Raw genomic sequence first — 26,041 nt, 5'->3', positions numbered from 1 at the left:
TACGCAACATACATATATATGTTGCCTATTTACATATATGGGTGTATAGATGTATACATACACACACATACACATATATGGAGCTGAGATCATGACTCTGAGAGGTAAACACTGCAGTGCTGAGTGCTGAGCTTCTAGGCACACTTCCCGTGGTCCCAATCTGAACAGTTTTTGCCAGCTTTTCATTCTCAATTTTGCTCATCGACTCCGTTAGAATAGTTATGGTGTTGGAATGTCAGCTGCTCTTCATGAAGGGAATGCCATCTACAATCAATTGGAAATGTTTTCTTCTGTAAGCTGAATTTGACCTTCTGCTGTGCTTCTAGACTTACTTACACAAGGTTGTCAGCTTCCTGAGAGCAGCCACACAGTGTTCCGTTGATTTACCTGGTTTCTGTGAATCCCAGCATTGTTTACAGGATTCAGCTACAACACCTATGGAAGAAAATAATTTCATTTCAGGAGCACAGCTTCATTTTTTATCTGGAGGAAAGGTAAACAGAATGCACGCTGGCTCTCTGCTCCGATACAGTGAAGAACAGGGATGGATTTGTTTCTTCAGCAAAGTCAGTGCCATTAACTTCCAGAGCAAGAGGAGGAACGTAGGAGCATGTGCTCGTGCTTGGGATGGTGCAGATGAACTCAATGGTGGGACTCGTCCCATTGCTCGAGCAGCTGAACATAAAGGGTGCGACACTGAAAAGATTATTCCATGTATCCAGAGCAATACCAGATGAAAGCATCCGACTATAGCGGGCACTAGCACCAATAAACCAATCCAAAAATAATTAGCCTAGTTTTAGAGCAATTAAGAGCTGTGCTCTCCTCCGTCCATGAAATGCAATTCATGTTATGTATTTGGTGTAGTATGCTCTGCCAGGGGACCATCCTCTAACTGTGAACTATGTTTGGTAACTAGTGCAGGGCATTATTTTGAGTCCGAAAAAAAAAATGAAATGAAAAAATTTACTTATGACGAGGATGACTGATAAACTTCTCTAAATTTTTCATTTCTGTTGTAGTTTCAATACTGAAAATCATGAGGTATTTCAAAGTCAGCTTTAATTAAGTACCTAATTAGTAAAGATTTAGGTTATTACCACGGGGGATGAGAATGAAGCCTATGTAGTGCAGAACTCAGAAGTTACTCAAGGAGAGGAAATACAAAAGAGAGAAAAAGGAAGTAGGAAAGCAGCATAAAAGGCAGAGAACAAAGAAAAATAAACAAAACATAGACATAAAAGTTATGCTAGCAGCAAGTTCCTTCCTGGAGGTGAGGAAAAGTTACTAAGGAAATAAAAAATAAAGATTAGGAACTTGTACCTGTTTCTACAACTGGATTATCTAAGGGACTACCTAGCTCTGTTGAACCTTCTAGTGTCTACAGCCTTCTCCTTAGGAAGAGTTTGGAAGCACATGCAGAATGATGTGGTGAATTCTGAGGGAAAATGCAAGCAAGAGCCGAGAATCAAAACTGAATTTCAAAGCCAGGAATCAAAACTGAATTTCAAAGCTGCTGCTCCAATAGCTGCTCTGTTTCATTAATGATTTTATTTTCCTTCAAGTGGAAATCTGGAAAGGTGTCACGATGAAGAACTATCTTCCCTGTATCATATCCAACTATAGTAGAAGGATTAGGAGCACAAGCAGGACGTGTCGTCGGTGGGGATCCTGCGCACCATCTGAACGCCTTTTTGAGCCTTTTGGAAGAGGGCTAGTGGGCACTAGCACCGTCCAGGGCATGAGGTAAAACGGCCTTACCACAGGGCCAGCCAGGAGGGATGGGTTTTTTTATTGGTGATTTAGGCGATCTCCTTCCCTGGAGAGCTTCCAAACCCGCTTGGACGCAGCCCTGTGCCCCCTAGGTGACCCTGTGACTACATGATCCAACCTTAATGGTCTGCCCGAACCGACACCGGCGGCGGCGGCCCCGGCCCGGCCCGCGCGGCACCGCGGAGCTCCCTATCGGGAGCTCCGCGGTGCCGCGCGGGCCGGGCCGGGGCCGCCGCCGCCGCCGCGGCTCTCGCGAGCGTTGGCGGAGGCCGGGGGCGGCCGCCGCCGCCTCCGCGCATCCCTCAAGCTGTCAGCGCCGCCGCGGGAGCCGCGCGGCCCGGCCCCTCCGCCCGCCCCGCCGCTCCGCGCCTCATTGTCCGCGCGCAACCCCCGCCCCGCCGCGCGCGCGCGCAGCCCCCGGCCCGCCCTTCCTCCCCGCCTCCCCCCGTTCCTCCTCCTCCTCCTCCTCCCCCGCGACCCGAACCAGCTCAATGAGATGCAAACATGAAAGACAAGAGGAAGAAGAAGGACCGCACCTGGGCCGAGGCTGCCCGCCTGGTAGGTGCCGCCGCCGCGGCGGAGGCGGCCGCCCCGGCGGGGCCGCGTGCGCGTCCCCGGCGCCGCCCGCGCCTTTGTTGTCGGCGGCCGTTGGAGCCGTTGGAGCGCTCGGGGCGTGTGTGAGGGAGGGGGAGAGCGCGAGGCTGTGTGAGGGGGCGGCCGGGCGTGTGAGTGCCGGAGCGCGGGAGGGAGGCAGCGGTTCGCCGGGCAGGGGCCGCCGCCTCCCCGCTGCCCTCCTCCGCCCTGGCCGGCGGAGCGGAGCGATGGCTGCGCGCGGCCCCGGGGCGCTGCGTGCGCGGGGAAGCGGCGCCGCGTCGCTCCTCCTGCCTCTGCGCGTCTGTGCGCGCGTGTAAATACCCCGCGGCTGCTCCCGTCGCGCTGCGTCCGCGCATCGCGTTCCCCAGGAAAGTCCTTTCTTTTCGTTACGCAGGAAAGTGAAACATCGGCGGCGGGAGGGCGGGCTGCTTTGCGTCCCTGTAGTGTGGAGAGCGGGGGAGAGGGACAAGGACATGAGGGAAAACTCGTGTCTTGGGATTTCCCTTCGCCCGCCTCGGAGCAGGGCAATATCCAGGTAATCAGTCCCCTCTGAAGGCTCTCGCTCTGGATCTCTCTGTACCCCTTTCATTAGGAAACGTCTCCCCTTTCCTCCTGTGTCTGTTTCCATGATTCCATATTATCGTCCGCTAAGTGTAATACAGCGCATTGTTTGCATTGCTTCTCAGTTTCAGGCTATGTCCATTTTTTTTTCCCTAGGAATTTCACAATAAACTGTATGCACAAGGCAGCTGTATAGTTGTACACTTTGGTATGTGTGTCTCCTGCAAAGTTGGGTCTGGTTTAGCTTCAGTTGGTGCATTTATCAAAAGAAAGCAAACCAAGAAATATATGCTGCTCAGGACGTTGGTTTTCTGTTTTTCATATCCACGTCAAGTTTAATTTTTATGCGTTCTTTGATACATTCTTAACTGCTTAAGTAACATGTCTATCACAATGACATGCATTTTAGTGTACTGATGGTGTTATTACTTGTTTAGTTGTGAAGCACATTTCTTGAAAAAATAATGTTTTTTTTTCACCCTGACGTATGAATTCCAACATAGGAAGTTCAGCCTTTCTTTCCTGCATAAGTAATTATAAAGTATTAGACAGAGGCTACCTATAGATGTCTCTGTCAGCTGTACCTGGCTATTTTCGCATGTTTGGTTAGTGCTAGATTCTGATATGGTTCACTTATCACATTTTGCAGTAATTCAGCTTTGCTGAGGGGGTTCTGGTACCTATATTTTGATATTTGTATAAAAAACCACTTCTGCTCACAGAATGAAATGGTGCCACAGTCTTAGAGTGTCGGCACTATCTCTTATTTCTCACAATTCTAACAAAATTTGAATGTTTAAAGCTGCTGCTTCATGCTTTCAACTGGCAAAATGTATTAAAAAGTGTGTAAAATACACCAAGTGCTCTCCTAACTTTACCCTTTCAAGTGATTGCTGCAGTTGCCACAATAATCTGTCTTTTGTTTGAAGGAATTTTAATGTGTATCTATTAAAATCGCTACTCCCATGTGGTCCAATATGTGGAAAAGTTTAAAAGCCTCCGGAGAACAAAGGCCGAAGCACTGCTGAGGAGAAGGGCTAAGACTTTCTTTTATTTTCATGATGTCATATCACCCCACACTGCCCCCCTCCATTCCCCAAGCAGTCGTGATGTGCCAAAATCCAGTAAAAATGATACATTGCTGTGTATGAGGGGGAGATGCGCACAGAGCGTGCAGTGTGGTGCTTGGCCTAGCCTGCCAGCATTGCCCGGTTACAGAGAGCCTTGTCCCAAGTCCCTTTCCTGGGGAATGATCCGCAGCTTTGCTCGTGTCGTGATTTATGCTTGCGAATCGCACTGAAGGGCGCAGCCAGAACTGCCAGGCCGCACCGTGTTTTATGTTAGAGCCCTCATGGTTCATTATGACTTCGTTTTCTTGGGATATATCAATAATGTATTACTGCTAGGTTTGATTAAATCAATGTCTTTCCAACGACAAGTAAACAATGAAGTGATTGATACCTACTCGCGAAAAACGGCTCATGACTTACCTGGATCGATATGTTGTAAAATTGTATGCTACTGAATTATTTTTAGGAACAAGGGGCAGATTTAATATACATAGCAAATATCTATGTGTTAAATTTGCTGCAAAAAAACGTATGTTACAAGAATGTTGGCCTTTCAAAGAGAAGTACTTAAAACTTACAGAATGACAAAGTTAAGCTTTGGGCGTTGCTTTTTTATTTATTTATTTTATTTTATTTTATTAATTCTGCTTTATCGTGCTTGTTCCTAGATACGATCCAGACTTTAACCAACATCTTTATATGCTACTTTCCCTAATACTTCAAGCTCACTCTGTAGAGCAATGATTTTCCTTTTCTTTTCTTTGTTCAATGCGAGGTGCCGTACTTTTTCCCTACCCCTTTCAAACTCTGTGCTTAAAACATATTTTTCTCTTGCGTTTCAGTGGCACATACATAGCTATTATTAGCCATACCTAGTAGCTTCCCAAACACAAATGTTTCTATACTTAAAACATGCCAATGAAGTTAAGCATTTTGACCTCTGCTTTACCCATGCAGAGTTGAGGCACGGAAAGATTAAGTACCTTACCCCGAGCCGTACAGGAAATCTGTGGGAGAGGCAGTTACGGTACCAACAGTGTCTCCACAGTAGTTCCGTTTCCTAGACATAAAATCATCTTCTTTCGATGCCTGGAGTTTTGCTTTGTTCATTGTACAGTAATTATAAGTGAAATGGATACGTTCATGTCTGTGAAATCTCTATATTGAAATTCGTAATGCACCATGTAATAGTTATCGTGGGTAAAAAGAAAGTACAAAACTGGACTCGAGCCTGAAATCATTACAGATCTCTCCTTCATTTGCCATATTCACAATATAAGAAGCAGAAGTACATTAGAAAAGTATATTACATGATAGCATTAAAATAGTAACCTGTAAGTCGAAGTGGTTGGGCTCCATGCTGACAGATGGGCTTGCATATGTGGTTTCTTGGTGTTAGATTAAAGGTCTTTGAAACTTAGAAATTCCTGCAGTGCAGTGGCTTTCAAGATACTCCCTTAATATTTAAAATGTAAGCAGCAAAGGACTTGCATTGTATTCAACTTGCTGTAAATAGCTTCTATGTGGTATAGCCAGTGAGACAGGAGCTTTTGGAATGTTCTCTATTGGGTCTTGCATTCTGGGGAAGCAGTCTCCTGCAGAGAGCTGACTCCTCCTGTGCGTAACACGCGGCTTTTTTCTTTTTTTTTCTTTTTCCTTCCCCTCGTGCAAGTCTGCTTATCTTAGAGAAAGGCATAACCCAGCTTACAAGCATTCCTGAGAAATGAACGCATGTGCAGGATCGGGGGAATGGTGGCATACCACTAACAGTTCATGTTACAGAACCCATTTTGCAGAACGCACGTTTTTATGGGTGAAATTGCAACCTGTCTTTACAACCTGCCAAAGGGCAGATCTTTGATGTAGACCCAATATGGGAACTCACAAGCATTTTGCTGCAATGTTTATGTACAACCTGGACATTATCTCCATACGGTTTTTCTGCTGTTTATGTCTAGAGGACTAGAGCACATTTCAAAGAACAATAGCAAAAGAAAATCTTCAACAGGGAAACGAAAAGCTCCCTGTTTTTCCTCTGTTGAACCCCAGTTGTTGAAACTGTAGGTGCTGCCCACTCACATATCGGACCCAAGAAACTGAACAGAAGAGTTATGCATTTGAATAATTTAAGCAATTTGTAAAAAAGCTTGTGTCCCTTTACCTTCACCTGTCCTTAAGCTCATAAGGGCTCTCAAGCAGTTTGTTAAAGTCCTGGAGCACTGAATTTTGTCCTTTCTCATTTCATGCAATAAGGTACAGCATAAAAGATATTGAAATAAATTATACTGAGAACAAAGCACGCCCCACATGCCCAAGAATACACCACCAGGCAGGAACTGATAACAGTTTTAAGCTGGATCACTGCTACCTACTTGTTGTATCATTGGTTTTGGCCGTCGAGCATTATCCCTTGATATTTGTCTTGAAAGGTAAAAGAAACCTAAACAGAATGAGTACAGGCTGCTCACCTTGGGAATGCAGAGCTCGGCATATGAATGAAGCACAGAACATCTGCACACAGAAGGTGATAGCTTATGGTAACCTTTTAAAGGGATTTTTTTTCTTTTTTCCCAAGTAGTCTGCTGCATTATTGTTCACTTTCCTGTAAGTGGTGTTAAGTCACTACCCCTAGTTGACTTAAAGAAGAAAAAAAACCCAAGAGAACAGTAGTGTTGGTGGTATTATTCATTCATTAGGTGCGGCTTCCCGTTTCCAACGTTCTTGCTTTTTCTCTTCCAAATTTCCTTCTCTGAACTTCATTCTGGAAGGAAGGTTTCGCTTATGTTACTGAAGACCATATACGCTTTACGGTGCTGTGGAGAGCACCTGAGGTTCAGGTGGTACGTGAACCTCGGGTGAGCAATACTCGCACCTTAATTCCTGTGTTCCTTACAGTTGTTTCCTGACAGGATCCGACTCTTAATTAAGAGTTGTTCTGCTGCTCTTGTAAACTTTAAGAAAATTATGCCAATTAATTAAGAAAACCAATGATAAAAAAGCCAATCCCATTGTAATTGTTAACTTGTGTGTCCCTGTTTAGTGTGGCTGCCTGTCCAAACACTGATTGTTGTTTCATCTGGTCTGCTAAGATAGTGTAATTGAAATAGATCATATAGTGGTATGAAAATATTTTTGCATTATAACTTCATATTTAAAAAACACAAATTAAATGAGAAATTAGAAGAGCAGCTTCTGCCTTTGACTTTTATCTCAAGTCTTTACTTCTGTTACTATAAATACTCTTTAAAACATTGTGAGAGGAGATTCATGTATCTCCAGACATGGGGGATTTGACGTGACTTTGTTTTACAGTATTAAGGATTTCTTTGTACCATATTAAGGATTTCTTTGTTGCTGCCTTAACACAGGCCTACTATTATTTCCATATTAGTTCTGAGTTGATTCTTTTACAGACATGCAGAAACACTGAGGCTTGGGAAGTTCTGATGGCCCTTCCCTTTGATCCACAATCAATGCTGCTTTGAAGAGCTATATTTTATTTTGGTTTGCTCTAGGGTTTCCTCCACTTCATTTTATTCAAAGTAATTTTTGCAGTTGTTAGACAAGGTCAAACCTGCATTTCTGTGCTTGTGTTTTAAGTGTCAGTTTCTCATTTTGTTGGTATAAAATATTGCAGAAATTATTATGATTTTTTTTAAGGTGACCTACAAACAGAATGTAAATTTAATACATTTCAGCTCACCCTTGACATTCTTCAAGGGCAGCCCGAGAGGAACACAGATTCTAACTCTTATCTTCAGCCAGCCCTTTAACCCTTGACATCACAGACATTTAGGAAGGAAGGAAACCTACCCAAGGACCAGCCCTGTTCTCAGTAATGTCACGTCATTTCTAACAAAGCAGGATAACATCAGGAGAAAGTCCTTGCAGAAGTGTTCATCTGAACATTCCCACAGCGCCTCAAGGTAGTGTTTCCTGCTCACTGACCTGGGGAATGGTTCTAATGGCTCCTCGCTTACCCTCCTTTCTCTGCAGGAGAAGAACCGGTATTTTCCTGCTTTACTGCATGTTTCTGTTGAAATATCTGTTTTTTTTAGTTTTACAGTCAGTTTGCAAGTTCCTCACACACAAGATTTGGTCTGTTTCATTTGGGATCACTGGGTTGAGGGATGACCCTCAACCTCTAACAACCAGATCCCATATTAAAAGCTTCGTAAGGGCCCCAGATACTGCAGAAAGCTGATACAAGACTTGTCAGCTCATGAAAGACATGTCCATGGGATCAACTGAAATCACTGCCACTCACCACACCCTAGGCCTTGTCCCCTGCTGTCAGCTGCCTTGCAGTGTAACCTGTAACCTTAACCCTGTAACCTACACTTTGGCTTTGGAGTAGTAAGTGTTTTTGGGATGTTGTATGTCTCAAAAGGATTCCCAATTCCCAGAGAATCGTGTTAATCTTGATATGAGCAGTAAATAGCAGTAACTCAGCATTTACCTCCTTTTCCATTATGTATGGTTTCAGGACCAGGCAGTAGGTGTGATTAGTGGCAATTATTTCAGCAAGATTCCATAGCTTCCAGTTGCAGTGACCAAATCCTTCCATTTATGAATGGAAGGAGTCAAGCATCCAAACAGCCCAGGCCCTACATATGTCCTCAAACTATACTCCAGTAATTTGCTATAGTAATTTAGCAGAGACATAATGAGATGTTGTGAGATACATTAGTAGTCACCTGGCAGCACATACCTTCTTCCTAGGTCTTCTTCAGTGTCATTGCGTTGTTGGGGTGGTGTTTCCACTTGGTGTCCAAAGAACTCGGGGCACTTCCACTAAATTTTATTCTACGGCAGTTCTGGTATTTCTAGCATTGGAGCAGGCAGCAAAGGGGCTCTGCTCCCATCCACCAAATGCTAAGTGTTTGACTCTCTTTAGCAGCTTAAGCTCAGCATGACAATGTCTCTGTAGACTTGAACATGTCTGGAGCTGGGCCTGTTCAGCCTGAAGAAGAGAAGGCTGAGAGGGGACCTGAGCAGTGTCTAGAAGTACCTCAAGGGAGGCAGTGAGGAGGATGGGGCTGGCCTCTTTTCACTGGTGGCCACCGACAGAACTAGAGGAAACGGCCACAAACTGAAACACCAAAAGTTCCACAGGAACTTAAGGAAAAATTTCTTCCCAGTGATGGTGCCAGAGCACTGGAACAGGCTGCCCAGAGAGGTTGTGGAGTCTCCTTCTCTGGAGATCTTCAAACCCGCTTGGACGCAGTCCTGTGCCACGTGCTCTAGGTGACCCTGCGTGTGCAGGGGTTGGACTAGATGACCTCTAGAGGTCCCTTCCAACCCTAAGCATTCTATGATTCTATGATTCTATATGAGTTTCCTGCAGTATCTGTGGCCCTTATAAAGTTTTTTAAAGTTTTAATATGGGATGTGGCTGTTAGAGGTTGAGGGTCATCCCCGCCAAGGGTCACCCTGTACCTCATGTGTCTGAAATGAACCTGTGCTATAGCACTGTGGGTTTAACTTCTGTTAACAGCGTTTGTCAGCATTGGCAAACACAGTTCATTCTGCACACTGGGAGCACTGGAGACATTCGCAACTCTCAGCAGACGACTTTCCAGGTCATGTCCTAGAAGATTGTTCATGATTTTGGAGCACCAGAAAGTGATTTATTTAGCAGGCAGACATTATGTATTGTGTTTTAAAACTCGTCTTCCTACATGCCTAGGTTGGTGAAGTCGAGTCGCTCCGAATGAGAATCTCTTCACTGCTTTGCAGAGGTTCAGTTCTAGGGATCATTTTCAGCAGAGTAATAGTCACATCCTACAGGAGATAACCTGACCTACAGGTAGTAACATTCTCTAAAAATCTACAACTTCAAAAATGTTACTCGACAGACAAGTGTCTTGAGGTAGTAGATGATTTGGAGAACTTAATGTACAAAGTATTTTCTTTTTCTTCCTGTGATCTTGGTTATGGAGAGGACCAGGAATTTGGCGAAACAGTTCCCCTGATTAGGTTCTGTATTAGTATATCCTGGTCAACTTCTTGAACAACGCAATGTTTAGAAAGTGAAAAAAAAAACAATCAAAAAAAACCCCCACAAACTTAATCGAAGGATATATCAACCAGTTGACTCTTAGAAGCCTGAGCAGTGGGTCACTATAGTTGAAATCCTTGGTGAAATGTCTACAAAATATAGTAAATTATAGTCAGACCTTCATATCCAATATCATTTTGTTCTTTCTTTCATTTCTTTCTTTCTTTGTTCTTTCTTTCATTTTCCTTTTATATGATCAGGCCTTCCCACCATCACTGTATTGCCAAAATACACAACTTCATCCTTCAGTAAGTGATAACTTTCTGCTTTGAATTTTTTGTTTGTTTTAGTTTCATCCATTTAAATAACAAATTCGACATCCATATAATTCAAAAATCCTTGTACATTTTTTGGATAAATATTAATTTTTTTTTTTTAGGTTCTAAAATTCTCAGTTACCCACGAGCTACTGAGATGCATCTTGGTGTTACTATATCAGACAGGTAGGCATATTAATATATGACATTGTATGGATGTGATAGTCCTGTCATTAAGTGCGCTTATTTCCTAGCAGGTTTAATGCTAGAAAATAATAGACGTTTATTAGCATTTAATGTCTCCTTTGTAAAGTCCTCACACAACTGTGACTTCTGGTCTTCTGGACCAAGGTTCTAGCTATCTTGAAGTCATGACATTCTCTGATCATGTCAAGCTGGAAAGCTGAAGCTAGATAGAGCCCCAAGAAGTCACCCTGTCTATTTACAGGTGAAAATAAGTCACATGCCCCAAGTTAGCTTTGGTTTTGTGAAATCAGTAAAATAATTTTTAGACTTCTCTACCCATTTTTTGAGCTAGGGCTCTTTTGGCCTTTGCCAGCATCTGGTCTTTTTATGGAATTTCATGTCCTATATGAAATGGGAGAACCAAGAGAATAAAATGATTGTGAAACAGTGCCCAGTGGCTGTGATTTAGAGTTCAAATGCATCTTTACCTCTTTTTTTTTTCTTTTCTTTTTCCTGACAGTATCTAGGCAGAAAACCCCATTTTTCATCACAAATGCTCATTTAATGGTGCTGCTGCCTTTTTGATTTTTTTTTCTAGAACTTAAAGGCTTCAAGCATCTTCAATAGTTTGCTACAGCAATGATGCAGAAGGTTCCTTCCTAGAAGAATAGGCCTAATGTACTATATTTAATAATTTATTTCATTCATAATGCAGATTTTGAAGACATCTTTGTGTCCAGCTGGATGTCTGCAAGCAGAATTACTTAGAGGGCTCATCATCCAGCTGTGAAACAACCTCAGTAAATGTAGATTGCTGCTGCAATCATTGCACATAATTTACTATTGAAGATATCTTACTGCCTTTCCATCACTGGAATGCAGTACTTGTGCAATACGTGTTTGATGTTCATATTAACTAATTGTGGAGTGTTACTTTAGCCTCCAGACCCACAACAGAATTGTCGCTTGAGGAGGAGACTGTAGAACTCATAGGGGGTTGTCTGGGGAGTCGTTCAACAAAAAGAGTGTAAATACGGGAGAAGTGAACAAACAGATGCCGGACTGGGTGTGCTGGAGGAGTGCAGGATACCATGCCAGAGATGAGGGAGAACGGAGGCACTGAGGGAGAAAACAGTTCAAGTTGTTGGGTTCATGGACTGCAAAAAGGTCGTCTCTGACCGGGGCTTTGAGCTGCGGGTTGAAGGCTACAGCAGCAGGTGGGAAACGAGAAACCAGACTTGACGTGTTGGAGCACTCGAGGCAGAGCGGTGGGGCGGGAGCGCTTTAGTGCCTGCATGGTGTATGGATGTGCAGAGCGGTCCAGAAGAGGGTCACCCGCCGCCTTTTAATCTCTTCGAAAAACAAAACGAACGCACTTAAAATATCTTAATCTTTCACATTAGTTTGGCCAGTTTGGCCTAGTATTTAAAAATATTTTACAAATTAACCTCTAATGAAGGAGTTAATATGTTGCAAAAGAGAACATTTCTATCTCTTCCCATCTGTGGGGTCGCTTTCAGACAGATTCTGTTTGAGATTCCCTCAAAAAATTCTCATTTTACTAATTCCTGAAGTCTTTAACACTTCCATTAATTTTTTAAAATGTAAATATGTGTGTAGCCAACGTTAACTTTGCTGAATTACATCAGACTTAGTTTCATTCTGAAATTCTCCCTTGCTCACGCATTACATTAGTGTCTGAGCTGTCTGCGAATGTTTCAGATTAATTATAGATAGCAGTGCTGCCGTCTTCATGCTCAGATCTGCAAAAGTGACTGCCTGGATAAGTGAAGCTGGAGCACCCGCATAGGGGTTGGGGAATGCTTCCTGAGGAGCTGCACAGTGAACAACAGGTTAAAAAACAGATACCACTGCACCTGCTTGCTGTTCTCAACGTATTTAAAGCCAGAATGGCAAGAAGCCTCATGCAGTGCTTAAAAGTTGCAGTTAATTTTATGGAAAAAACAATAGGGTGAAGGAAGAGGGGAAGGATCTGGGGATCAGCATTCTGAAGATTAATCTTCCAAAAAGATTTTTTTAATGGTATATGCATGTATAGTAATAGGGGTGGAGCTCATTACTGTACATACTTACATGCATTTTCAGAGATTAGTAGGAGAGAATGAAACTAAGTCTTGGTCTGTTGGCCTGCTGTGTGCCGAACAGGGAGCTGTGCCTGAGTAATACTGATGATCCTGGGGGAAAGATGCTGCTGCTGCACTGGGAAACAGTAAAACAGAGACTGATGTTTTCACACTGGACAGGCATCCAGTGTGAGGTAGAACAGAAAATATAATTTCATGTTTGAAAGTGAAAGGAATGGAAAAAATACTTCTAAATTCTAGGGTAAAGTTGATTTTTTAAAAATTTACTCATCATTTTGCTTAAACACTTAAACAGGTAACCGCTAAAGTCCCTAAACTTCCCATGTAATGTTTGGATTCTTCTCAAGCTTTGATAATGCAAGAATGGCAAAGATGCACCAAGATAAAATATCCTGACTTCTTTGCTCTGTAAAAGATAGAGCCTTTGTCTTGGAAATGAACTATTCTGTTTTTATTATGTTGCAGTCTATCTAATTTTGGAACAATTTCCTTTATGGCCCATCTCAGCCAAAGGGGTGTTGTTGAAATTATAAGTAATTCCTTTGAAATAATTGAAAAGAACCATTTGCCTTCCGAAATATTCTTTCATCCATTTAGTAATAAAATCTCCTATCAGAATTTTCAGGATTAGTTTCAAGTGATCTTGCCCAAGTTATTTTGAGGACAGCAAATCACATATATAAATAGTTCTTCTAGAATCTCCTGTTTGTAAAATCTATCATCTGGCATGATGCTTGAAGATGAGACTGTGATAGTTTCCTTGTTATGAATCTGGTGTATTTTTGTTTCAACATCAGGGAACAGTGTCTAAATCTTCTGTGCATAATTTTGTGTCTTTATATGAAGTTGCTTGGCACAGATAAAGGAAAATTGTGTTCCTGAATTTGAATCTCATAACTTACTTGTATTGGTTCAATGGCACATTTATGAGTTCAGTAGCTGAAGTGGAAGCCTAGGCTGAGGCAGTGTAAACTTTACATAAAGCAGTTTTCATTTTTTCTGTTCATTTGTTGCTTGCTATTTTGGGGGAAAGTGGAAGATATAGCTAAGATGTTTATCACTATCATCTTTTAAAACATATCTATAACATTATGACTAAAACCACAGACACTGAAGTCCTTTGCCAGTAACGTTTCCTAGGAGGTGATGATTTTTACTGCTACATTTCCTGAGGAAGTGTGATGTTTGGGAAAACTCAGATCCTTAGATGTATGCATGTTGGTGCTAATAGAAAAGAATAAAATCGTGAGTGAATCCATTATCTAACTACCATGTTTTAGCCTTTTGTGGTGTTTTTTTTTGGGTAGTTTTGCTTGCCAGGGAGCAGCTGAATCTGCTCAACATTTGGGGATGGAGGGGACAGTCTGAGGATAAGAAATACACTGGGCAAATTAAAATCTATTAAAAATAAAAGTTTGTTTTCCACAGGAAACTTGGCTTTATAAGAAGCCTCTGTGTTTATATTCCCTCAGAAAATCCAGTGTTACTCCTCTCTGCTGCCTGGTTACTTTGCTGAGTGAGGAGATGGCAGTTTGTGGAAGTGCTCGCAGTGTGCAGCTCCTCCTCAGATCCCACTGTAACTTGGTCAGTGGTTGCCCAGCTTGAACCAGGGAGTCATCCAGGCTCAGAATAACCCCTTTGAGCACGCTCAGGGGTTTGGGGCCTCCACAACAGGCAGGGATTATCCTGAGCACCTTCAGATTTTTCTCTCGTGGGCGAAGACGTGTTCTGCACTTTGCACTGTTGGTTTAACAGTCAGCTCTTTATCTCCCCACGACCTCCAGTTTTGAAGTCACAGTTCATCTTTCATCTTCTTTATAGGCTGGAGGCCCTGTTGAATGGGTTTACCTATGCCACATAATTGCTCCTATTGGTTTAAATCTCTAGGAAAAATAGCATCCAGCTGGCAAACAGCTGTACTGGTGAGGACCCACTGGTTTTTCTCTTGAGCTCTTACCATCAATAAGAAATCCCCTTAGCTTCCATGATACTTCTCCCTTGCCATAACATTACCGTGTTACCCCCCTGACAGGGCTGGTCTCAGTTGGTGATTAGGTTGTATGTGGATGTGGTTGACAGTCTGATAAAATTGTTTAAGTCAATGCTTGAGAAGCTTGGATAAGGAAATGCTTTGTGGTGAGAGCTCTCTAATAACATGTTCCATTTGAAATCAAGGGTAAGGTTGGGAAGATTGGCACCTTAGCAAGATACCATAGCATCCAGAAAAGGAGTATTTAAGAAAATTAAGAAAATTCATTCTCCATTTTGGGGGAAAATATAGTCCTTGCCCCTTTTGCAGAATTTCTGCTTATCATGGTTTCCACGTTCTGATCACAATGTGATCTGAAGGGTTTTCTTTCATAAGAACAAAGTCTTACATGTACATTTCCCTAAAAGGAGTGTGTGTTAAAAGATTATTAGTTTACGTTCAGGATGGTCAGATTATTTTGTAATGTCCTTGGAAAGAAATGGTCATACAGCTTTGCTGAATACTTGAGGAAAACTGTTCCTATCCCTTTTTTTTTTTTTAATGTATTTGTATATGAATGCAAACACAGATAAAAATCCATTGTCCTCCTTCTGTTCTTCTCATGTGTTTCTCAGTAGTAGTTGTTAACTAGTATATTGTTCAAGCCTTTAAACAGATGCGACAAGCAGCACTCTGAGCCAGCAGTATACACTTCAGTCCTGCAAGACGTGATGAGTTTAATGGAGCAAAGGTGGGAGGACTTAGGCAATGAGGTGGGGGGAAGGACTGTGTGCAAAGACTGCAGAAGAACTGAGCAAATACATGACATAAAATGCATATGAATTAGTGAACCATAAGATATTCTCCTATTTTTGAAAAGCTTAGATGAGAAATTGTCAACCGTGCCATCTGTAAGGTGGGCTTCCAAACTCGTGGCAATTAGGACTGCTCAGCATCCCACTCTAGCCCTATATTTTGTTCTGTGTACAGTCAGTACTGAAGACTAATCTCTTATGACATTAATCGTCTCATGAGGAGAGATGGAATAAATCACAGTAGCCCTTCCTCTCTTCACTCATGAAGATAAATGCCATAACATGATGGCTGATCTTTGTTATGACACTAACCATTATATATTTAACAAAGATAGCAAAATCCCACTGACAGCTAACAAAAGAATTCTCTCCTTACATGTTCTATGAGGAAGCTGTATTTACTTTGCTCGGAAACATGACTTACCATATCTGTTCTCAGAGCATTTTAAGCAGCAGATTTGGATTGTGCCAGTACACGGTGATGTCATGATTCAGGCTAATGAAAGCTGATGTCAAATCATTTTGTAAGTTTTGCGGGAGAAAAATGAACTCCGTAACACACAATGACTCTAAAGCTCTTCCCTTTTGTAATGCAAGCTTTGCCAAGAAAGAGTATTTCTCTCCTATTTGAAAAAAGAGAAAAAAAGCTAACCCCCCCAAGTCAAAAGCTTTCATCCCTCTTTCTTTGCTAGAGTTTTCCTGTTTATCATATAGCCTCTGATACAGGTGAGTTTAAGGAATTGAGAATGGCTCTTTATTGTGTCTGTAATTGCAAAGGGTTTTTTTGACCAGCTATATTATTTGTTCTACACCTCCCAGGAATTTATTTTCAGTTTTGCCATGCACTAGACACATTCTGTTCTTTTTTTCTGGGATAAAATTACTAAAAAAGATTCCTAGTAATTTCCTGCATCTCTGCGTACTTACTACTGTTAGGTGAGCAATGCTCTGTATCATCCTGTGGGTGAGGAAGAGAGCAAACAGCAGAGTTTTTAAGTTTATAGATTCTCCTTGTGAGGTTAAGAGGATCAGTGGTACTTTAATTGGCTTTTCACCTAAGCATTAAAATGGCCTGTAAGTTTTATGAGTATTTTCATGGAATCTATCTCACAGATTTAAAAATGAACTATAATTTTGACAGTTAGCATTTTATTTGTGTACGGGTTATCATTAATGCTATATTAGTAACGTGGACAGAAATGCTTCTTGGGTGGTTAAAGACTGCGTCACGCTGCATCAGTGGTGGCGGTGGCGTGAAACCTGCCTTATCATTTCAGTAAGTGACTTATTTGCAAGAAATACTTAAAAGAAGATGGCCAAACTGGAAATGTAAGAATGGAGTGTGGATGGAGCTGCAGCGTGTATTTAAAATACTTCATTTGTGGTATGTTATGCTTCTAGATTTTTTTTTCTTTGCCTTGGAAATCTTAGGTCTATATCTTTAGGACACTGTCTAACATGATAAGCTGGGGTAGCAGAGCAATGGCAAGAAAACCGGCGTTACTGTCTCCTGTTGTCAAATCTAGTCTGCTCAGAGAGTAGCCAGTAGGAATTTTATTTCTCACGTTAGAAGCAAGCCTTACACATTACATTTGCCTGAAGAAATTAAGTGTCAAAGGCTTTTAAAACAAACACATTCTCTGTATTGATTTTATGGTAAGTCTTCTGCTTCATATTTTCTTTTGAGCTTGCTCTGCTGAAACATCAGTTATACAGCAAACCTTTTTCAGTCTCAGAGAAAAACTCATATTAGCTTGTGTTAGAGAAAGCAGCATGCATGGAGGTGAAGATGCTTGGGGCTCCTCATGGTATTTCTTCCCCGTTCTTGGTGCTGTTGAATGCCCTCATGGGTTGGACTCGATGATCTAGGGTTGGTCTTGATGATGTTGAAGGTCTTTTCCAACCATAATGATTCTGTGATCCTGTATTGCTCATGCTCCCCCCGTTGCTGTAGCATAGCGACAGCTGAATGAGCCGTCTTCCACCCCGCTCCGTTAGTCCCGGTCACCCCGTCACGGCCTCTCAGGGGTAAGTGCCAAAGAGGAATTTTTATCCCTGGTGGAATTAGAGGCATTTCAAGATCATGGCCTGCTTGACCACCGAATTAGTGCAGATTTCCATGATTTTGGGGGATGGTGGATCTCCATTTTGCTGCTGGCCCCTTCTCTGTAATAACGACTCGTAGTTGTAAACAGCTTTGATCCACGATTTTCAGCGGGCCGCAGTGACACAGTGACCGCAACTTCCATCCTGACCTTCTGGAGGAGGCCACGCGTGCCCTGCAGGAGCCGGCGCTGTTGCTGGTGGGTCCTGTGGGCGCCTCGGAGCCGCGGGGCGCGTGGGCGCTCCCTCAGCGCGTGCCCGTCTCCTCAGCGCCCGGTGCCGTGCCCGTGGCGGGGTTCGGGGCAGCCCGCAGCGAGGCGCTGCGTCCGCGTCCTCGTGCTGGTGCCGGGGCAGAAGCTTGAGAAATGTGTTTGGGGAGTGTGCTGCGGTGAGGAAAAGAGAAGAAAGGCTCATCAGAAGGGAGGCAAAAGATGAGAGAATGTGGGTCGTCCAAAGATGGGAGTATCAGCATGGGAGCTGGGAAGGGCAGGAACGTGCGAGGCGATGGGGAGGTGTGGTGGAAGTGGAGGGAGGTAACGCTCGCGTGGTCAGCAGGAGCCTTCGGAGGCCGGGCTGCCCTGCCAGGACTGCACGGCCCTGCTGAGGGCCCCACGCGCCATCCTTGAGCTGAAGCCACTCTTGGTTAATTCTGCTGATAATAACAAAATCCGTTGCGGGGCAGAAAGGTTGGCATCCTGCTCGCTAGGATATCCGTCCTGGACCCCGATCTCACACCGAGATCTGGTCAGATGAGCCCAGTGAATATGCAGAACCCTGTTAAGGTTCTTGTGTTCAAGGATCTGTGCTGACAGATCCTGAGGTGAAAGTTGCTGGCTACTTAGACAGACTGATTAATTAGTAAAGAGAAAAAAATAGGAAGCTTTTCTTTGTTTCAGTATGGTAGACCAGATCAATAGGTTGGTATTAGAAGTCATTTGTTTAGGGTTGAGAACTTTTCTCTGTTTTCTTATAGCATGATGGCTGAATCTACTAGCAACAGCAAAATGTGCAGCAAGACCTGTCTTTGCTGCCACACTTTATGCTCTCCAAAGGAATAGCCCAAGTGAACAATTTTAGCTCAATTGTAATCCAATTTCTTTTGAATTCAAAACGTCAAGTGTGCAGTTTGTTTGGAATTTCCGAAGCACTGTTGCAGCCCTGATACCAGGTTAAAAACATGACATTAAAAAAGATTATAATAATACAGGTTCAGACATTCCAGGAGCATCAAGTCAGCCAGTCAAAGCAGTGGAATGAACAAACAGATCTTTCAGCTTCTTTCCTACTCTTTCCTTTCATCTAATATTTTAGAAAATGATTATGTCTTATATTTTTGGTGGCTTAGCAAAGCTAAGCAATTTCAGAGCAACTTGCAAACCAATTTCAAAGTAGAATCTGTCCTACAGGAAACGCTCTCCCAGTTGTTCCCTCTAGTTCAAGCTATAGAAACTGCAGCTGAAGTGTTTTTGACCGGAAGAGGGTTAGGAGAAAAAAGAATTGGGGTCAACAAAACTTCAAGCCATTGGGCTTTATAGGTCAACAGCATTACCTCAGAACCTACTAAAGTGTGGCTTAGTAAGCATGAAGTTGGTAAAACTTCATTTAAAGTATTTCTGCAGTTTTTACATATTTGTATGTGTTGTTTTCTTGTTTATGCAACATTCTTGTTCCTTTCCTTGCTTGTTGCTTTTCTTTCTCATCTGGATTGATGCATGAATTACAAAGGCAAATGCAGAATACAGAGCATATCATGAAGCCATCTTTCACAGAATGCATCTCCTTCCACTTGCAATTTTATAACCTCCTTATTGTAATTGCAATTGCTTATATAGAAAAGTCCTACTAGGAGAATTACTGCTCCCATTTTAGGGTTTTGTTTGTTTGTTTTTAAATGTGTTTTTGGCACCTGGAAACTACCCTTTACCTTCTTTCAGTCACCATCAGCAAGAGCTCCAGGAATGTCTGTTTGAGAGCTTCTGTTCAAGTATCTTGTAGTGTCCTGTGTTATTTTCATCCCTCTTTTCTCTTTTTCGTATATTGGTCCCCTTCTCTCTTCTTTTTCTTCTTGCCTTTTTCTCCTATTCATCTATCTCCATCCACCTCCTTTCTTCTCCCACTCCGTCCTCTCCCCTCTTCTCCTAGCCCATTTGCCCATCTTCCCTCACACAAAAGGCTTTGAACTTTTACCAGACAGCCGATAATTCTCCAAGGACTAAAGCCGTTAATCAAAAATGAATACAAAAGATTTGAGTGGGGTATTTCCCACAATAGAAGTCAGTCCTCCTGTTAACCTCACACAAGCAGCTGGAAAAGACAATGCTGGATTTATTCCAGGATGCTGCTCTTGCACCCTGTTTGGGACTCCATTTTTCAATTCACTAACTTAGTAATGGTTGACTAGAAAATATCGTATATTTTCTGCTTAGGAGAAGAAGGAAAATTGCTTTTCTGTTCTTTTATTCAGCCTGCCCTCTTTGAGTAGTAAAAAATGCCTGTTGTGCAGTTCAGCTTGACCCTTGCATTTTGAGTGGGAGAGCTGGCGCTAACTGTACTATTCTTCCTCCTCCTGAATTATTTAAGTAACCTTGTAAAAGAGAATTCCTCCAGTCTGTGAGTTTGGCTGATAGTTTGTCCAAGCAGAAATGATGGAGCGGACCTCATTTTTGTCCCTCGCTGACCTTCAGATCCTCGCAGGCTGTTTGCAGAAGGGCTGCGCGCGGTCCCGGCTTCCCCGACGCGGGCAGGAGCGGGGCCGGAGGCCGCGCTGCCCCGTGCCAGCCTGCACGTGGCTCCCAGGAGAGGCCTCGTCTTCCTCGACGTGTAACCGGTGGCTTGGGAGCGGCGGCCGCTTCTCCGGTGGCAGCGCTGCGTTTACAGGTGGCACTTGGTGTGGCGTACGGTGACTTTGGGCTTTGCCTTACTTCATGCTGTCCCTCTGCTTCTGTCCCCTCTAGTGGCTGCAGCACAAACGGGTGAGCAGCGCTCCTCAGTGGAAGGTACAAATGAAACAAATCGCCCATCCCTTGCATGGAGGTTCTCATGTAGCAGGTCAGCTGCGTGCCCTGGGTTTCTGCCCTAGGCAGAGCTGCGAGTCCTGCCTGCGCTCCAGGATTCTCCACTTAGCAGCTCCCTGGGAGATGGTTTTTCCCGGTGTGGCATCTGCTTTGCTGAGCATTGCAGAGGCCCAGAGTGACAGCGACCCTGCTGCGAGAAGGAATTTTGATTGCTTCTTGTCACATATAACTGACATAAGTTTCCCATTAAAGGGGGAATTCTTGTGTTTGTGGGATTTATGCAGTTATTTGATCTCTCTCGAGCTGGGGGTTGCTGTGTGTTGGTGATGCAGCCATAACCGTGGCTCGGAGCACCCCTTGCTCCCAGCTTTGCTTCCCTCCGCTCGCGCTCGGTAGGGTCGGCATCTTCTTGTCTGTGGGTGCTCACCCTGCGTTTGAGCGAACGCCAACAACACGTTGCTCGGTGCAGTGATACTGCTGTATCTTGCAGACTTCCCGGTGGAAGTCAAACCATTTGTCCCACTTAGGGGATGTCCCTTTCTGTGACATCGCCTAGCTGTGGCGATGTGGCATGAGTAAATAGGGCACATTTGATCCCTGGTGCCAGAGGTGCCAGTCAGTGCAACCCGTTCTTCTGCCACTGCCCTCCTTGACAAAATGCTGTGAAACAGTCATGCTCTTCCTGGCAGGTACTTCGGCTTGTTTTAATTTCAGCATTGCTAGGCCCTGCCCAACAAGATCCGATAGAGTGGGTACGTGGAGAGGGAGGAAGGAGAAGGATATTTAAACAGATAAAGCCTCTTCCTCCTCAGCGTTACTTTTCTCTGACCAAGGAGTCTGTGACTTCATTATGCTAATGCATGTGTTTTATTATGTGCTGTAAGGGACAGTTAGTAATCTGGTTTGATTTTCCAATGCTATTTTTAAAAGACGTATGAATGCAGAAGTTACTGTGGGTTTTTAGTGATGTTGGTGGCAAGAGGCACTAGTGCAATTTTCAGTTCGTTGTAACCTTTAGCTCACAGACTCTTAAATAATACTGTTTTCCGTAGCTGAGGGAAGAAAATAATGGAATTGTCATTAGAATGCTTTTGTGAGTAGTTATTTTTATTTTCCTACCATGACAAATGGTTTGGCTAAAGGTGTTTTGGAAGCAAGGATGGGGGGCGGGTGGCAGGAGGGGCACCAAAAACATCCTCACAAACATTCTCAACTAAATTAATCTTTACTGTGATAAAGAAAAATAACTTGGCTGCATGGTAAGATTGCTTTCAAGTTAAGCACTTGGAGCTGGACGATTGTCCAGGCCTGTGTGTGAGGGCTGCGATGGGCAGCGTGGGGCACGGGAGGTGGCCCGTCCAACACGCTCCGTGTTCCAGCTCGCCGCTACCCCCTGGATGTGTTTGCTCCACGCCGTGGCATTCAGCACCCGCCGCGTGGGCTGGGTGAAGTGGTGCCGTGCATCCTGCGTGTTGCTGTCGCTTGTGAAGACGCCCTCCCGTCCCCGTGTCCGGCCGCTGTCCCCACCGTCCGGAGCGCGCTGGCTGCTGGTGGCTGCGCAGCTCTTCTCTTTCCTCCTCGCCGTCCTCCATCCCACCCGGTGATACTCAGCCCTTACACTGACTTGCTAGAGCAGGATGCGGGGGCGTAGAGGAGGGGACAGGGCTACCCAAATTTTCTCAATTGCAGGGAGCAGCTGCCCAGGTGTGCTGAGGGGCCTGTACTCAGGAAGAGAAACAGGGAATCCTCCACAGTGAGTAACCCCGCTTTCAAGTGCACCCAGTTCCTTCATAGCCGTGTCCAGTACAGTGTAGTTTCCTCTTCTGTCCTTTCCAGTTTTACCCAGTTTGCCCTCTGGAGTGTTCCCAGTTCAATTCAACTCTCTCGTTTTCTTTCCATTTCAGTGTGCCATTTTACTTTGTCTCTTTCCTTTGTCTTCCTTCCAAAAGTTAAGGTTTCCATTTTTGTCTCTTCACAGCATTAATCCTTTCTCATCTTAGTCTTAATCCAATATACATTGTCATCCTTGCAATATGTTTATGGTTCTACCAGTAATGCATCATATAATTTCTCCTCCCTTGCTGTGCAAAGGCCCTTTTTCCAGCTCTTGCGGTTCCTTCTGACCGTGGTCATTGTCATACTCTTTCCTGAGTACTGTTCTTTGTCCTTTCAGTCACCTTTTGGTTTTCCTTACCCAACAGGTCCCCTTTGGATCTTGCCTATTTGTGTACGTGCAATAAGCTCAGTTCAGCTCCCAAACCTTTCTAGCGCAGCCCTCACTTCTGCATTTTCCTTTTGTAGAACTGAAAGGTAAAGGGTACCAAACTCACCTCTAAGAGAAGATCCAAAGGATTTGGTACACGGTGTTTTGGATGAGAAAGGGGAGAACAGGCAGAAAATCCCAACAGTGAGATGGCAGGAGAGGGCTGAGCTGGGCAAGGAGCTGGTAGTGAGTAGGGAGGCTTTGTCTTTGGCGGGCCGCTCGATCCCAGCCCTGCGTAGCGCCCTTCCCACTTGGTGATTTGCATGGTACGACTTGGTGGTGTCTCTAGTTCCTCGTGGGCAGGTGCCCACACAGTAGTGCCTGCTTCCCCAGTTGCCAGCAATCGATAACCACTAAAGAGAAGCTCAGGATTGGATGAGTTCGGAGACCAAACCGATTTCTCGTTTGCCCACGGTGTAAATGCAAGGCATTGCTGCAATATGTTGGCAAGACGTGGTGGGGAAGGTTGCATTGCTGGTGCCTCTGCTGCACCTTTTATTGCCGAGTCAAAGGGCTGTCAGCCCGGCACCTTCCATGGGCAAAACAGTGACTCATCTGGGTAACTGCTTAAAACTGCTGGGGCAAAAAGGAAATGGAAAAAGTAGCAAAGCCCATAGAAGGTGGTTGTAACTGGGAAGAAGAGTGGGTTAATTTGGACTCAATTGGAAAAGGCACAGGAGTGGAAAACTGAGCTGAACTGGAAAAATATACTGCACTTTGAGTCATGTAGCATCTTACGTGCTTCTGTGACTGCTCCAACTACTTCATTTTTCATCTTTGTTAGGAACAAAAAAACATTTAAAATTAAAAACCTATCTGTGTCAAACTGTGTCACAGTAGCTCCTCCTCTGCAAGTGGAAGCTCTTAGACAATTTTTTGAGGTCATGACAGAACCTAAGTGTAGAATATTCAAATGACCTAAAATAGTTTTAAAGAAATAGGAGAAGAAAACTAGCTGTCTCTTTCATTTTTGCTTTTTTTTTTTTCTTCCTGCCTGAAAGAAACTGTTTCCGTGTCCTAAAATTAGTTTCATACTTTAATTCTTTGATTTATTTGGAACCTGGCAAGAATTTTTCCCAGGCATTTCAGCAGATGATGCAGACAAGCAGGAAGTAAGTCTTATTCTTGCTGCAGTTTCCTGGATTGTGTCTGGCCTTCCAACAGACAGAGGACTCCAGTCTCAACAGTAGAGTTCCCTGCCTTTTACAAATGATCATATAGAGACTGCATGTTCACATCACCTTTAAAATTCACAAGACAGCTGTGCCTTGTCACTTAAACATTTATTATTTCTTTTTAGGCATTGGAAAAATACCCCAACTCACCAATGACTGCAAAACAAATATTGGAAGTCATTCAGAAAGAAGGGTTAAAAGAAACAAGGTCAGTGTTCATATATTAATATTTTTAGTGTCTCTTTGAAAACCATCTAGGAATTGTGTGTGATCTTCAAAAATGCTGAAGTGCTGATTAATGACTGAGTTTATATCTCAGTACACAAGGTGGGAAGTGTGGGGTTTGTTTGTTATTGCAAGTCTTTTAAAATGTGCCTGGCTTAACTTAATACCTTCCCAAAAGAGTCTGTGGGCCAGCCCCAGGGCAGTGGCTTTTCCAAAGGAAGATGGTGTGATCTGCTCAGGGGGCCCAGGGCTGCTTCTCCTCCCTGCACATAGTTCCAGGCTTGGCGTCTGCGTCGCCTCTGCCACCACCTGCATGGACAAAGCAGGACATGGAATGGGAAGCTCTGACCTCTGAGCTCTTGGGTTTGTGGTCACTGCTGATGTTGCCCGTGGTAGTGGGGGCTGTGCTGAAAAGGAAGAGGGTTGGGAGGGCAGCAGTGTCTGAACTTGGTGGCTGCAGAGGTTGCATCCTGACTTAACAAATTACAATGAACTCTGGATGTAGGTTTCTGCTATAATCATTAAATCCTTAGAGGACAGGCAGGTTTTCCAAAGCCTGCGGAAATCAACAGTTACTTTCCATTGATTCCAGTGTGTTGCTGATCTGATAAGCATGGCCTGCAACAGATAGACATGCGGCATCTTGTTCCTCCCAGGTGGCTACATGGCAGATCTTCTAGTGAACTGCAGATGAAAACTTGGATAAGAAATAAAGGAAAAAGTAGTGGTTAGGAGGTGGTCTCCTGTAAGATGCAGTTTCTTCTTCTCCAAATGATATAGTAAATATTTTTGTTCTAATAAATGATTTTAATAAATGTTGCTGTCTCAAAGCAAGCAGAGGGAGACATCTGCTTTTATTTTAATTATGTTCTTTTAGCTTGGCACCTAAAATCTAGAGCAAGGGAACTTCAAAGACTGTTTAAAAGAGTAAAGACACACTAGACATGTTACTTCAGAATTTACTCTGGTGACCCAGAAATAACCATGGGATGTCATTTTCCCGTATGTAATATTGTTCTTAAGAAGAAGAAATGCTCTGCATGATCATTTGCAGTGTACAACTATGCACCGCTTTGTTCGTAGCCTCCTAACATGCTTATAATATCTGTATTTTGGTAGAATTGCAAAAGAGATCATGTGCAAGAACTTAAATTCACTACCTTTGACAGATAAAACATGTTTTAGTTTCTGTCAAGAAACTGCTTGAAGTATGTTAGGCAATGACAAAGAAAAAAAGGGATAGAAACTTTTGAGAACAAGTGTCCAAACATCTAGGTTATGCTGCAAGGATTTGCATAAAACAAGCAAATAAGTTGTTTGAAAATCTGTTTTATTAAAGTACACTTTCTCACAGCAGTGAGTAGATTGCTACTTCTTCTTACATCTTGTCATATGAGAAAACTGCATGCGAAAGACTGGGTTCTAATTATGGTGATAATAGCATTTCTTTGTGATTTTGAAAGTTCTTGATTGCCTGAATAGTGTGTGAATAGAATCTGTTGTGCAGGAGTTAGGAGAGGAACTGAAAGCAGCTTTTTACTGTGATTTCCATACAGAAAATGGGGAAGCCCTTTCTAATTGCTGCAGAGTAAATAATGGGAGAAACACTCCTGTAAGGAACCTGAAAACCAGATCTTCCCTTTCATTTCTTCAGTAACTCAGAAACTGTGGATGTCAGGCAAACAGGAAGGAAAATCAGATACGTTCTAGCATGGTGTGTGTTCATAGTGTGGTGTGTGCGGGTGTGCATGAGTGTGTAATAGATTATAGGGTGTTGTATGCAGTGATGAGTATTTAAATAAGTCAACGGGGATTTAATGTTTTTTGCTCCTTACCTGAAAAATTGTTTTAAGTTACAGGTTAGATCACC

At 43.4% G+C, this 26,041-nt stretch overlaps 1 long non-coding RNA gene across 1 annotated transcript; it reads left to right on the top strand.

Moving 5' to 3' along the window:
- The first annotated feature begins 2,260 nt into the window (after positions 1–2,260).
- On the top strand, positions 2,261–24,154 carry LOC148591983 (uncharacterized). Its single transcript, XR_015913982.1, has 3 exons — positions 2,261–2,331; positions 22,198–22,261; positions 24,072–24,154. It is a non-coding gene; the product is annotated as an uncharacterized LOC148591983 (long non-coding RNA).
- The last annotated feature ends 1,887 nt before the right edge of the window (positions 24,155–26,041 follow it).

The sequence above is a fragment of the Tinamus guttatus genome, unplaced genomic scaffold, assembly GCF_059628265.1.
Source record: "Tinamus guttatus ecotype Peru unplaced genomic scaffold, ASM5962826v1 Tinamus_guttatus_pri_ptg000659l, whole genome shotgun sequence".
Classification (NCBI taxonomy): Eukaryota; Metazoa; Chordata; class Aves; order Tinamiformes; family Tinamidae; genus Tinamus; species Tinamus guttatus.
Note: the sequence above shows the minus strand (reverse complement) of the source record. Positions and strands in the feature narration are given on the sequence as shown.